We start from the raw sequence: 12737 nt of genomic DNA, 5'->3' as shown, positions 1-12737 counted from the left end.
GTAGTTAGTTTTTGTAGTGACAGGATCTCATTATGTTGCCCACACTGGTCTCAAACTCCTGGGCTCAAGCGATCCTCCTACCTTGACTTCCCAAAGTGCTGGGATTACAGGCATGAGCCACCATGGCACCTGGCCTCCAAAGCATTTTGATATGGTGTCTGTCACCTCCAGATTATCCTTAAGGATGATTATCCTTAAGGGCTTCCTGGAGGAAGTGAATTTCAGAGAGAGCTTAAATGCCCTTTGGGTCAAGAATTAACTTCCTTCCTTCATCATTCCTTACTTTGATTTGGTCTGTGAAAGTGGGACCATCTTTCTCTACAGAAATGTTGGGGCCGGGCGCAGTGGCTCACACCTGTAATCCCAGCACTTTGGGAGGCCGAGGTGGGAGGATCACGAGGTCAAGAGATTGAGACCATCTGGGCAACATGGTGAAACCCCGTCTCTACTAAAAATACAAAAATTAGCTGGGTGTGGTGGCGCGTACCTGTAGTCCCAGCTACTTGGGAGGCTGAGGCAGGAGAATTGCTTGAACCCGGGAGGCAGAGGTTGCAGTGAGCTGAGATCACGCCACTGCACTCCAACCTGGCAACAGAGCAAGACTCTGTCTCAAAAAAAAAAAAAAAAAAAAGGAAAGAAATGTTGGCGGGCTTTCCGAAACTACCATGTGTATGACCCGTCAGTGTTCTCGGCTGAAGGATACTGCTGGGTTTATTCCTTTGGGTAAAATATTTGCCATATTTGCCACAGGTGATAGAAGAAGAATGGTTGGGGCTGGTGGTAGCATCATTTGTGATATTGTGATATGATGTGAACTCCTCTCCCTTATTCCATCAACTATCCTCTCAGCTGTCCCCATTAGAGTCAAGTTCCTAGCAGGCCATATGTTTTCTAAATGCAGAGCCTTTCCTGGGGCAGCAAGGGAAGTCATCAGCAGTTTTGGCAGGAACTCTTACCAAAGAGCCAAACATTGGTGTTCTGTGCTTCCTCCCTATATGGTCTTTGGCAAATATTTGGACCTGGTTGTGTCCTTTATAAAATGGGGCAAATGGGATTGAACTAGATCAGAGATCAAAGCAAGGTAATTCTTTAAGTGAAGCCTTCATAGAAACCCAGTATAGGCCGGAGTATGGTAGCTCACGTCTGGAATCTCAGCACTTTGGGAGGCCAAGGCAAGAGGATTGCTTGAGCCCAGGAGTTTAAGACCAGCCCAGGAAATATAGTGAGACTTTGTCTCTACCAGAAAAACAGAAAAAGAAAAAAAAATAAAAAGCTGACTGTGGTGGTGTGCAGCTGACGTCCCAGCAACTCTGGAGGCTGAGGTGGGAGGATCGCTTGAGCTTGGGAGGTTGAGGCTGCAGTGAGCCGTGATGGCAGCACTGAACTCTGAACTCAGCCTGGGTGACAGAGTGAGACCCTGTCTCAAAAAAAAAAAAAAAAAAAAGAAAAGAAAAAAAAAAGAAGCCCAATATAAACAAGCAGATATTTGTGGAGAAGTTTTGATTGGATCATAGGCAAAGTCCTGAGAACCTAGAGGACTCCCTCTCACGCTGCATCCTGTTCCCTGAGGCATTCTCATGGCCTTGTGAGTCCAGGAGCCTTGCGGGCAAATTGCTGGCCCAGTGAGCCTGGAGACCCTGTTGGTCTATGGGTTCTGTGTGATTTGGCAGTATGGCGCCCAGTTTACGTGGAAGACTAAGCACCTCCATTTATCTCTTCTCCCTTGTGAGACGTCTTTAGAGTGACAGCAAATAAAAAGGAGCAGTTTGTCTCACAACTGAGAAGTTAACTCCTGTACTGACAAACCCTGGACTCTAGCCCCTAAAGAGGAGGCTTGACGGAACCCTGCAAGGGGTCATGAAGGCATTGAGGAGTTCTGGACCACCTCCTTGCTTGTGAAGATGATACAGATTGGTCGGCACTGTCAGAGTCAGGATGCCAAATGGGAGACAATGGTGATGGAGAAGAAATCATGACAGATGTATCCTGTTTGCGGGAACCAGCTGGTCAACCCCCAGTTTCCTCCCACCTCATCAAGGCTGGGCAGCCTTTATTCATTCATTCAATACAAGTTAACTAAGCACCAGCTATATGCCAAAGAACTGTTCTGGGCATTGGGTATATATATATATATTTTTTTTTTTTTTTCTTTTTTTGAGAGAGAGAGGGTCCCACTCTGTTTACCCAGGCTGGAGTGCAGTGGCATGATCATAGCTCATTGTGAACTCAACCTCCCAGGCTCAAGCCATCCTCTTGCCTCTGTCTCCTGAGTAACTGGGACAACAGGCACGTGCCACCATGCTCGGTTAATTAAATTTTTTTTTTTTTTTGTAGAGACAGGGCCTTGCTATGTTGCCCAGGCTGGTCTCAAACTCCTGGGCTCAAGCTATCCTCCTGCTTCAGCCTTCCAAAGTGCTGGGATTACAGGCATGAGCCACCTCGCTCAGCTCATGATGTTAAATAAAGCAAATTCCCTGCTATCCTGGGGCTTGCATTCAAATGGCAGAGAGTGCTACCCAGAAGAGTTAGGAGGAGAGTTTCGCATTGCCATGGACAAAAGTTTTCTCTGGGTTTGATATCTGGGTCTTAAAGATTCTTTGCAATGAAATCGCCAAAGAAAATCTAAATCTAAAAGAACCCTTTTCCAGTACCTCCCCATCCTAGAATAGCAGTGGGAACTGATTGCCAGAGCAAAGGGTGCAAATTCATGCATGTCACTGGAAGACTTCGTTAAAGCTGCCAGTTCCTGGGATCAGCTCCTGTGAAGAATATGGACATCCATTCCATTCTTCAGCTGCACATTGATCTCTGGCCCTGGCTTGACCTTTTACCTTACCATGCCTGATCCTTACCCTGGCTACATCCTAACCCATAATACTGACTGACTCAAAACCTTCCTGATCCCCTTAATTAGGCCATTCTTCCCTAGATCCATGCTGTGGAAGGGAAGGGCACTGGGTGAAAGGGTAAGGTCTCAGTGCGACCCTCCCATACCTTCAGGACAGCAGAGTTTGGTGCTTAGGTCATGGGTCGGAGTATCTGGAGAAAGAATGTGGTTTCTGCGGGAAGGAATTTCTGAGTAGTCCATCCTCTCAGCCCCATCCCTATGTCAGCAGAGGCTGGAGGGAACTTGAGCCAGTTATGATTTGATAATTTGTGCTAATATTTGCCTAAAATTAATAGAGTTGGAAATTAATAGAAATGGTAGCGGGTGGCAATGAAATGAAATTCCCACTCAGAACCTGGCTAGCAGCCCACTGCTCTAGGGACCCTTGGAATGGCTCTTTGCTTTGCAGCTGCGTTTGCTTCTGCTTCTAAAAGATATTCTTTTGTTTCTTTTTACTTTCTTCGGGAGAGGAGATACGCTGGGAAGCAGGATAGTGAACAAAGTTGGAAGACACACTAGAGTGGAAAACTCTCAGGGCAGAGATTAGTCAGGATATGTTAAAGCCCATAATGAGCAACGCCCACATTTCACTGACTTAACACAATACAACTTCATTTCTCGTTTACTCAAAGGCCAATGTGAAAGTACCTGATTGAACAGCTGTCCTGGACAGATCTCCTCTATGGGACCACTCAGGGATCTAGGCTCCTTTTGACGTGTGAATTCATTGTTTTCTAGAGGCTTGGAATGCTCCAGAACCCTGGAGATCTCTTCTGGATTGTCTATAAAAGATATCCAAAGAAGAAAGGGAGACTGTGGAGAATTACATGGATATTTTAGAAACCAAAAACAACAGTTGTGTCTAAACCCATTAGTCCCATGCCCTCACTTACTTGCAAGGGGGAAATGTGGTTTAGTCAGGTGCCTAGGAATAGGGAATGGGTTTGGCAACTGTCCAGCCTGTCTATACTGCAGGACAACAAGAGTCCCAGGAATACTCAATTTGGGTCTTGGCTAGGAAATGCCTTATGAGATGCATAGTGAAAAGATCAGAGAGATCGACTGCCCTGAACCCCCCACCCCCACTAGAACTCTACCCAGGCCCAGTGGACTCTTCCATGACTTTTCATGTTTGCTGTTTCTTCCAGACCAGGCCCAACATGTACATTTCCAGCATGGCTTGCTAAAAAGGGCTAGAATTGGAAATGCCATTTGGGAATGTGCTGCTGACAGTTGGTGACAATTCCAACTCACTCAGCTCTGGGAATGCAATAGGAAAGTTAAGGTGGGCATCAGGGGCTCAGCTAACATTGTTCTAACCTTCACAGAGAGTAAGCAATCAATCCCTCCCTATAGAATCTACCTCATGGGATTCTCTTACCTTCCTTTATCAGGAATTTTACCTGAAATTCCACCCCTATAATCTGGGTTTACTAACTCCAAAAGCAAGTGTGTTTCTCATTATATTAAATTCGTCTCCTAGTAGACATGACATACAAGGTCACTATCTCCTCCAGCCCCTTAGATCTGCTTAGCCATTGTGGGATGGTGAACTAGGAGGAGTAGGGAACCTATCCAATGGGGATATTCGGTGGTGATGGAAAGAAAGGTGAGAAAGTTCCAGGGATAAACTTTACTAACCTGACAAGTGCTCTGGCTCCCAAATGGAGCAGCAAGTGCTAATGAGGCAGATTTCCTAACGCAGAATTAAAATAGGCAGTCCATTCAGAGGAAGTGACCTATAATCAGGTTGAGAGGCCAGGCAGGGTTGCCTGAATCCAATCCCAATTAGGGAGGCTGAGATAACTCCTGCTGGGATGTCAACCCTCCAGCTCATGAATAAGATGGCCCAGAGCCATTTTCCATTTCCTTTCTCCTGGGCCAAGATTCAATATCTGGAGAAGACAGTGAAGAAGGACTTCCCTTGATAATGATTCCCTGGAGAAATGGAAGAATGGAGAAAGCAAAAAATTCCAACTGTCCCAGGAAAATTATTAGGAAGTGAGGCTGGCCTTTCCTTCTTTGGAGTTCTCCATGCCTGATCCTTTGGGCTCCTACAACTCTCCCTTCCTCTCCTCTCTGTGAGTTAGTCACTTAATCTTTCTGATCTTCTATTTTCCCATTTGTAAAATGGTGATAATAACCCTGCCTCCTTTGGGGATTAAGTGTCTGCGAGCTCCCACTTATCTTCTCCGTTGTGTCCCTATTGTCTTTGATTTATTCCTCTGTAGAGTACTATTTGGTAATTTAGTTGCTTACCTGTCCTATTCCTATCTGGAGATAGTGAACTTCTTGGGTTTTTCAGTGATTATAACATATTTATCTTTTTATGCTCAGCAGCCAGTGAAGTGCTCGCTTCTTGAAGTGGCTCAGTGAATGTTTGTTGAGTCAGTGGATGAAAACATGCATCAACAAATGAGTAAACAAATGAATGCATGAAGGACTGTGCACCTCTGAGTATCACTCAGGGTTACAGTATATGTCTGTGTCCCAAGGTGTCAGCTCTTCTACAAGAGATGGTTGGAGAGGGCTTTCATTCATCCCAAGGAGCATAGTCTGTCTAGGGTGGGACTGGGGACCTTTCTCCTAGGAGGAACACTTTGAGAGGCACGAACACAGAGCTGGATCAGAGGAGTACATGCCCCTGGTGTCAACGTGGGGGTGACTGTTCCATGGAATAGAACTTATCTCTGATGTAAGCCATGAGCCCTACCTAGGAATCCCTTCCTTAGGAGTGGTCCCTACATCCATGTAGATAGACCTGTGTAGGAATAGTGTTGCCTGGCAGTGGGTGGATAAATCTGCTTAAACATGGGGCTCTTGTCTCATCAGGCTTGGGATTTAGCAGAGAGGTTGGAGCTTAGCACACTGGATTTTCACCTCAAGGAAGATGCTGCTGCATACTATGTGGGTGGATTTTTTCCCCAAAGCAATTGTGGCTGAGGCAAAGATTGGTCTATAAGTGCATGAAGATGGAATAATTAGTGACCACGTTTCACTCCCCTGTAGTAATATTATACATCCGTACCCCTCCATGGCCTCATGGTGGGAACAATAATTGTCTCTGCCCCTTGACATTGAGGTTGGCCATATGACTTGCTTTGGCCAAGGGGATGTTGGCAGATGTGACAAAAGCAGGAGCTTGGATTTGCTTGTGTGATTGGGTTTGTGTTCTTGTGCTTCTGCTATCACCACAAAAATACCATATTTCAGGTTGCCATTGCATCTTCATGTCAGACACCAAAATGAGACATCTGGAGTGAAGCTATGCCAACCAATCTGCGGACATATGAACGAGAAATAAATGTTTCTAGCCACATGTTATGGAGATGTCAAGGGAGTTTGTTATGTAGCAAAAGTTGACTGATACAAGGCGAAATGAGTTTTTTAAATTTCAGGCTTTTTGACATTGACAGTTGAGGAAATTATTTACTGCCTTTAATTTGCAAGGCAGCAGTTACTAAAGCTTAATATACATATAGCCTGTGATCTAGAAATGCCTATGGGGGAGATAATCAGCTTATGTCCCCCCCATAGACACGTATAAAAATATTCATAGCAACTTTGGCCATAATACTAAACCTGGAAATAACTCAGATGTCCTCCAGTACAGCACAGAAGGCCAAGAAGGGTATGGGAGTGAGAAAGTAGAGGCAGGAAGTTGTGGGGGATGCAAAAAGAGATGAAAGAATAAATGGGAGTGGAATCTTTCTGATGGAAGAGGTTTGAGTGTGTTTATAAGCATTGAGGAAAGATTCAATAAGGGATAGAAGTTGAAGGTTCAGGAGGAGGTGCAGAGGGATGGAGTCAGATGTTTGATAGGTAGCAGGGCGTGGTATTCTAAGCCCAGATGCAGGAGTTTACTTCAAAGAGAAAACTGGAACAGAAGGTAGGAAGATGAAGGTGTTTGTAGGTTGCTGGGGTCAGAAATCCAGAAGTGTCCTTCCTGATGTGGGTGGTGGGGAGTTAGGGAAATTAAAAAGAATAACAAGAATTTGTAATAACCATTGTGGGAAATGAGAAAGGGGCCAGTAAGATTGTCCAGGGGCAAATATGATTGCTAATCAGTTCCAAAAGTCCAGCTGAGAGGCTGGAGACCAGGAAATTGTGATGCTTTCTAACAAGATTCAGTGACCTGGATATGGGAACCAAGAAATTGAGAGACTGGCCTGCTCTATGTCTGGGATTTTAGGGTATAGAGAAGCCTAAGGAGCTAGTGATTCTGTGGGAGGAATACATGTTGGACTCAACAGTCCTACTCTTTTATTTTTATTTTTCGAGACGGAATCTCACTCTGTCACCCAGACTAGAGTGCGGTGGCATGATCTTGGTTCATTACAACCTCCACCTCCTTGAGTTAAAGTCATTCTCCTGCCTCAGCCTCCCGAGCAGCTGGGATTACAGGTGCCCACCACCACATCTGGCTAATTTTTGTATTTTTAATAAAGGTGGGGTTTCACTGTGTTGGCCAGGCTGGTCTTGAACTCCTGACCTCAAGTGATCCGCCCTCCTCAGCCTCCCAAAGTGCTGGGATTACAGGTATGAGTCATTGCACCCGGCAACAGTCCTACTCTTTTTAGTGATATAAGGAGATTGGTGCCTTAGAACCTGGTGAGTCTGAGGGTCTGAGAAGTCATTTAAGGCAGTGGATGAGGCCTTGGAGGTCTCTCCCTCTATTGCTCCAAGCAGAGTGGCTCAGCTGTTATCTTTTGGGTAAGATTGACTTTTTTTTTCAGACAACTCATGAAAGATAATGGGCATCCAGTTAATCGTGAACATTTAAAGTGTACAATTTGATTAGTTTTACCTTATATGTACAACTGTGAAACCGTCACCATAATTAAGATAATCAACATAAACATAATCCCTCAGATTTCCTTATGCCCTTTTGTAATCCTTCACTGATCTGCTTTTTTCACTATAAATTGGTGTGTATTTTAAAGAATTTTATGCAAATGAAATCATAGCGTATGTACTCTTTTATTGTCTGGCTTCTTTCGTTCAGCTTAATTATTTTGAGATATTGTTTCATGTGTCAATAATTCATCTTTTGTTGCTGAGTAGTATACCATAGTGTGTAGATGCCACTATGCGTTCACCCATTCACCTGTTGATGGACATAGCCAATATTTGGCTATTACAAACAAAGCTGCTGTGAACATTCAAGTACAAGTCTTGGTAGGGACACAGGCTTTCATTTCTCTTGGGTAAATATCTGGGAGTAGCATGGTCATGTGGTAGGTGTTTGACTTTTGAAGAAACTACCAAACATTTTTCCAAAATGCCATACCACTTTAAATTTCCACTAGCCCTGTATGAGTGTTCTAGTTGCTCTATATCTTCTCTGATGTTTTAAATTTAGCTCCTCTAATAGGTGTGTGATAATATCTTATAGTGGTTTTAATTTGCATTTCCTAATGACGGTGAGTTATTTTAAGGAGCTTATTTGCCGTCCATGTATATTTGGTGAAGTATCAGTTCAAACTGTTCCCCATTTTTAAAAATTGGGTTGTAGGCCGGGCGTGGTGACTCAAGCCTGTAATCCCAGCACTTTGGGAGGCCGAGACGGGCGGATCACGAGGTCAGGAGATCGAGACCATCCTGGCTAACACTGTGAAACCCCGTCTCTACTAAAAAATACAAAAAACTAGCCAGGCGAGGTGGCGGGCGCCTGTAGTCCCAGCTACTCAGGAGGCTGAGGCAGGAGAATGGCGTGAACCCGGGAGGCGGAGCTTGCAGTGAGCTGAGATCCGGCCACTGCACTCCAGCCCCGGCGACAGAGTGAGACTCCATCTCAAAAAAAAAAAAAAAAAAAAAAAAAAATTGGGTTGTTCGTTTTCTTCTTATTGGCTGTTGAGAGTTCTTAATATGTTCTGAATACAGGCCACTTAACAGATATATGATTTGCAGATGTTTCTCCTGGTCTGTGGCTTGTCTTTTCTTTCTCTTGACAGTGTCTTTTGAAGAGCAGACGTTTTTAATTTAGTTGAAGTTCAAATGATCAAATTTTCTTTTATGAATCATGTACTTGACGTTGTAACTAATAAATCTTTGTCTAACTCTGATTCACAAAGGTTTCCTCCTATGTTTTCTTCTCACTGGAAACAATGCAGGAAAGAATGCAGTGAAGCAATATCTTTAAAATACTGAAAGAAAAAAATGGCAACCTAGATTTTATGCCCAGCAAAAATTTATTTCAAACACGAAGAACAAATTAAAAACGAGATGACAGATCTAAACTTAACTATATAAATAATTACATAAAGTATATATTTCCCTATCCTTTTGCTTTAACCTATTTTTGTCTTTATAGGTAAAGTATTGAAAGTCATGGTGAAAACTGCAATTACTTTTGAATCAACCTAATACATTTGTTGTAGCCAGCCTGTAATTTAGTGTGCTGCCATACTTATCTTTGTTCCTCTATATGCCATACATCTTCTCCCTCAGTCTACTTTTAAGATTTTCTCTTTTACACTTAAAAAATTTGGTTATGATGTGTGTTGGATTGCTAGGTTTATAGTTTGCATTAAATTTGGGAAATCTGCAGCCATTATATCTTCAAATATTTTTTCTCATCCTTCCTGCCTGCTTTAGGGACTCCAATTACCCATATATTATACCACTTGAAGTTGTCTCATACCTCACTCATGGTATATTTTCCCAATCTTCTTTCTCTTCCTTCTCTTTGTCCTCCTCATCCTCTAATTATTATTTTTTTTCTCTGTGTGTTTTATTTTGGACAGTTTATCTTGCCATGTCTTCATGTTACTAATCTTTTTGTCTGCAATGTCTAATCTGTTGTTAATTTCCTGTAGTATATCTTTTATCTCAGATATTTTAGTTTTCCTTTATACAAGTTTGACTTGGGTCTTTTAAATACTTTCCATGAATCTATTTAACTTTTTGAATATGTGAAATACTGTTACAGATGTTTTAATGTCTTTTCTCACTTAACATCTATGTCAGCTGTGGTGTGATTTTGATGCACTGATTTTTCTCCTTATTACAGATGATATTTTTCTACTTCTTTGAAGATCTGGTAAATTTTAGTTGTGTATTGAATTTATAGACAATGTGGATTTTGCCTGTTTGAGTGCTGGATATTTTTTGTGTCATTATAAATATTCTTGAACTTTGTTCTGGGATGCAGTTAAGTTACTTGGAAATAGTTTGGTCCTTTTAGATATTGTTTTTATGTTTTTCTCTTAGATGGGACCACCACAATGCTTGATATAGGGGTAATTTTGCCCTGCTACTAAGTCAAAACCCTTTTCAGTACTATTCCTAGTGGTCTGTGAATTGTGAGCTTTTCCAGTCTGGTTGGTGGAAACAGGTACTATTCAGGGCCATATGTGAGTGTCAGGAATCATAGGTCTAATCCTTTAGAGTGTTTCTTCCCCCAGCTTGGGTAGTTTCCTCACATTCATGCACAGATCATTGCTTCACTGAGTGTTGAAGGGGGACTTGGTGCACATCTCAAAAGCTCTCTTTCCATGCAGCTTTCTCCTCTTTGGTGCTCTATTTTACACATTCTAGCTTCCCTGGCTCCCTGAGTTTCTTGCCCCATCTTCTCACCTCAGGAGTTTCAGGACTCCACCTGGGTGCCCCTTCTCTTTGGCTCGGCCTGGAAAATCTCTCAAGGGAGTAATGTGAGGCAATTTTAGGACTCATTTGTTTTTCATCTCTCAGGGATCACTGTTCCTACTTATTAATGTTCAATGCCTTGAAAGCCATTTTATTATACTTTTTGTCCAGTTTTTTGTTTGCTTCCAGTGGAAAGTAAATCTGATCTTTGTTAAGCAGTCTTGGCTAGAAGTGGAATTCTGATAAGGCCAACTTAGAAAAAAGCTCCCTGCATATCTTCAGCTCTCCAGAAACAGATCCTGACCCATGCATAATGATTCTCCCAGGAGAAATAGGTAACGTTTGGGACACAAGGAAAGGGAGAAAGCCAAGCAAGGGTATTGTCTCCTGCAATGTCCCACAGAGGAAGCTTTAACCCAATCCTGCAGGGAAGCTCTGAAATATATGTTATGCCTCAGAAATGTCTCCAGAAGAGCGAAGGAGCTGGATTCTTAGTTCCACCCCCACTTGGCAGTCATTAATTCAGGGCCATCATTTAAGAAGGGCCCAAGGGTTACATTTAAGGGCTAAGACATCGGGAAATTTTGTGGGCTATTTGACATATCTGCCACCTATGTGGTGTGTTTAAGGAAGAGGTTGAACGAAGGTGGCAGCATTCATTGTAGAAATAATAGCACCCGTATCTACCAGGAGTCAATGAGGTTGACCATCTATATTTACAATAGTTAATTTGCCTTAGATGTTTAAGGGTAAGGCAGGATATTGAGTACTTTTTCTTTCCTTAGAGAACCCTCATCCCTCATTCATCTAAATTGAGAGACTTTTTTTTTTTTTAAATGGGATGATTTTTCCAGTGTCCCTTCTGTTTATGATATCTAAATATATCGTCATTAGTACAGGTGACCAGTTTGGAAGTGAGCCATCTAGAGCTCTTTGATCTGTAGGGCTGTAACAGTTGGGTTCTCCCACTGTCCCTCTCCTGGCAGAACAGAACCAACAGGATATATATATGTGTGTGTATATATATATACCTATTTGGTCTGGGTCTGTTTCTCTGGGATATATATATATATATGTATATGTATATATGTGTGTGTGTGTGTGTATAACATTTTTTTCTTTATTTTTCTTTATTTTAAGGAATTGACTCACTCAATTGTGGGGGCTGACAAGTCTGAAATCTGTAGGGCAGGCTACAGGCTGGAAACTCAGGAGGCATTTCTGTTACAGTTTTGAGGCAGAATTCCTTCCTCTATGGAAAATCTCAGTATGTGTTCTTAGGGCCTCTTAAGCTGATTGGATGAGGCCCACTCACATAATGGAGGGTAATCTCTTTTACTTAAGGTCAGCTGATTAGAGATGTCAGTCACATCTATTAATACAAAATACCTTCACAGCAACATCTAGACTAGTGTTTGAGCAAACGATGGGGTATCATAGCCTAGGTTTTCTTTTTTTGCATGATGAGATTATAGTCCAATAGATTTTTATTGGAAATATTTCAGGTAGGGCTTTTAGGAGATTTTGCCCTACTTTTTGGGCCTGTTTTTTCACCTTGAGGTTTGTTGTGGAAAGAGGGATCCAGGTCGGTCCAATCACCTTTAGTAGGATTTAGCATCTGATCAAATTTTCTTTTATGGATCATGTACTTGATGTTGTAACTAATGAATCTTTGTCTAACTCTGATTCACAAAGGTGTGTAATGTATCACAAAGGTGAGCAATGTGTGTAAAATTGATAGAGGTCTGGTAACCCTGGGTCACATGCACCCCAAATAATTCTAAATTCATCTGTGAATAGTTTCTGGTCTTATCTGGGTTTAGGAAAATCTGTTCTTATGGTTATTAATTCAATTCTGTCCCAAGGTTTAAATTCCACAGTTGCTTGCCTATCTGGCTCATGAGAGGGGATGTATCTTTGAGGCACCTGGCATTTAAGGATCTTAGGAATTGTTGACAAAGGATTGGGAAATGGGTAAGGGAAGAGGAGGGCGGAGTCAGCAGAAGTGCAGAGGGAGAGCAATAAGAGGGGAGAGGGAGGACTGGATCCAGGGAAGGAACTTGAGGACAAGGAGCTGCAGATTGACTAGGAAAATGTGTCTAGTCTGCTGTTAAGTTTTTCAACTTGCTCATTACCTTTGGGTAGATAACATTTCAGTGAAGCAATTTTAAAATCAGAATTGTATCTGCAGGCCTCTGCACCCTGATCAAAGTATCTTATTCTCTTTGCTTTTTAAGGTGCCTCTGAAATGAACAATTTTGTT

Source organism: Trachypithecus francoisi, unplaced genomic scaffold (genome assembly GCF_009764315.1).
Source record: "Trachypithecus francoisi isolate TF-2019V2 unplaced genomic scaffold, Tfra_2.0 Lachesis_group21, whole genome shotgun sequence".
NCBI classification, from domain to species: domain Eukaryota; kingdom Metazoa; phylum Chordata; class Mammalia; order Primates; family Cercopithecidae; genus Trachypithecus; species Trachypithecus francoisi.
The sequence above is the reverse complement of the archived record's forward strand: the minus strand, read 5'-3'. Positions refer to the sequence as shown.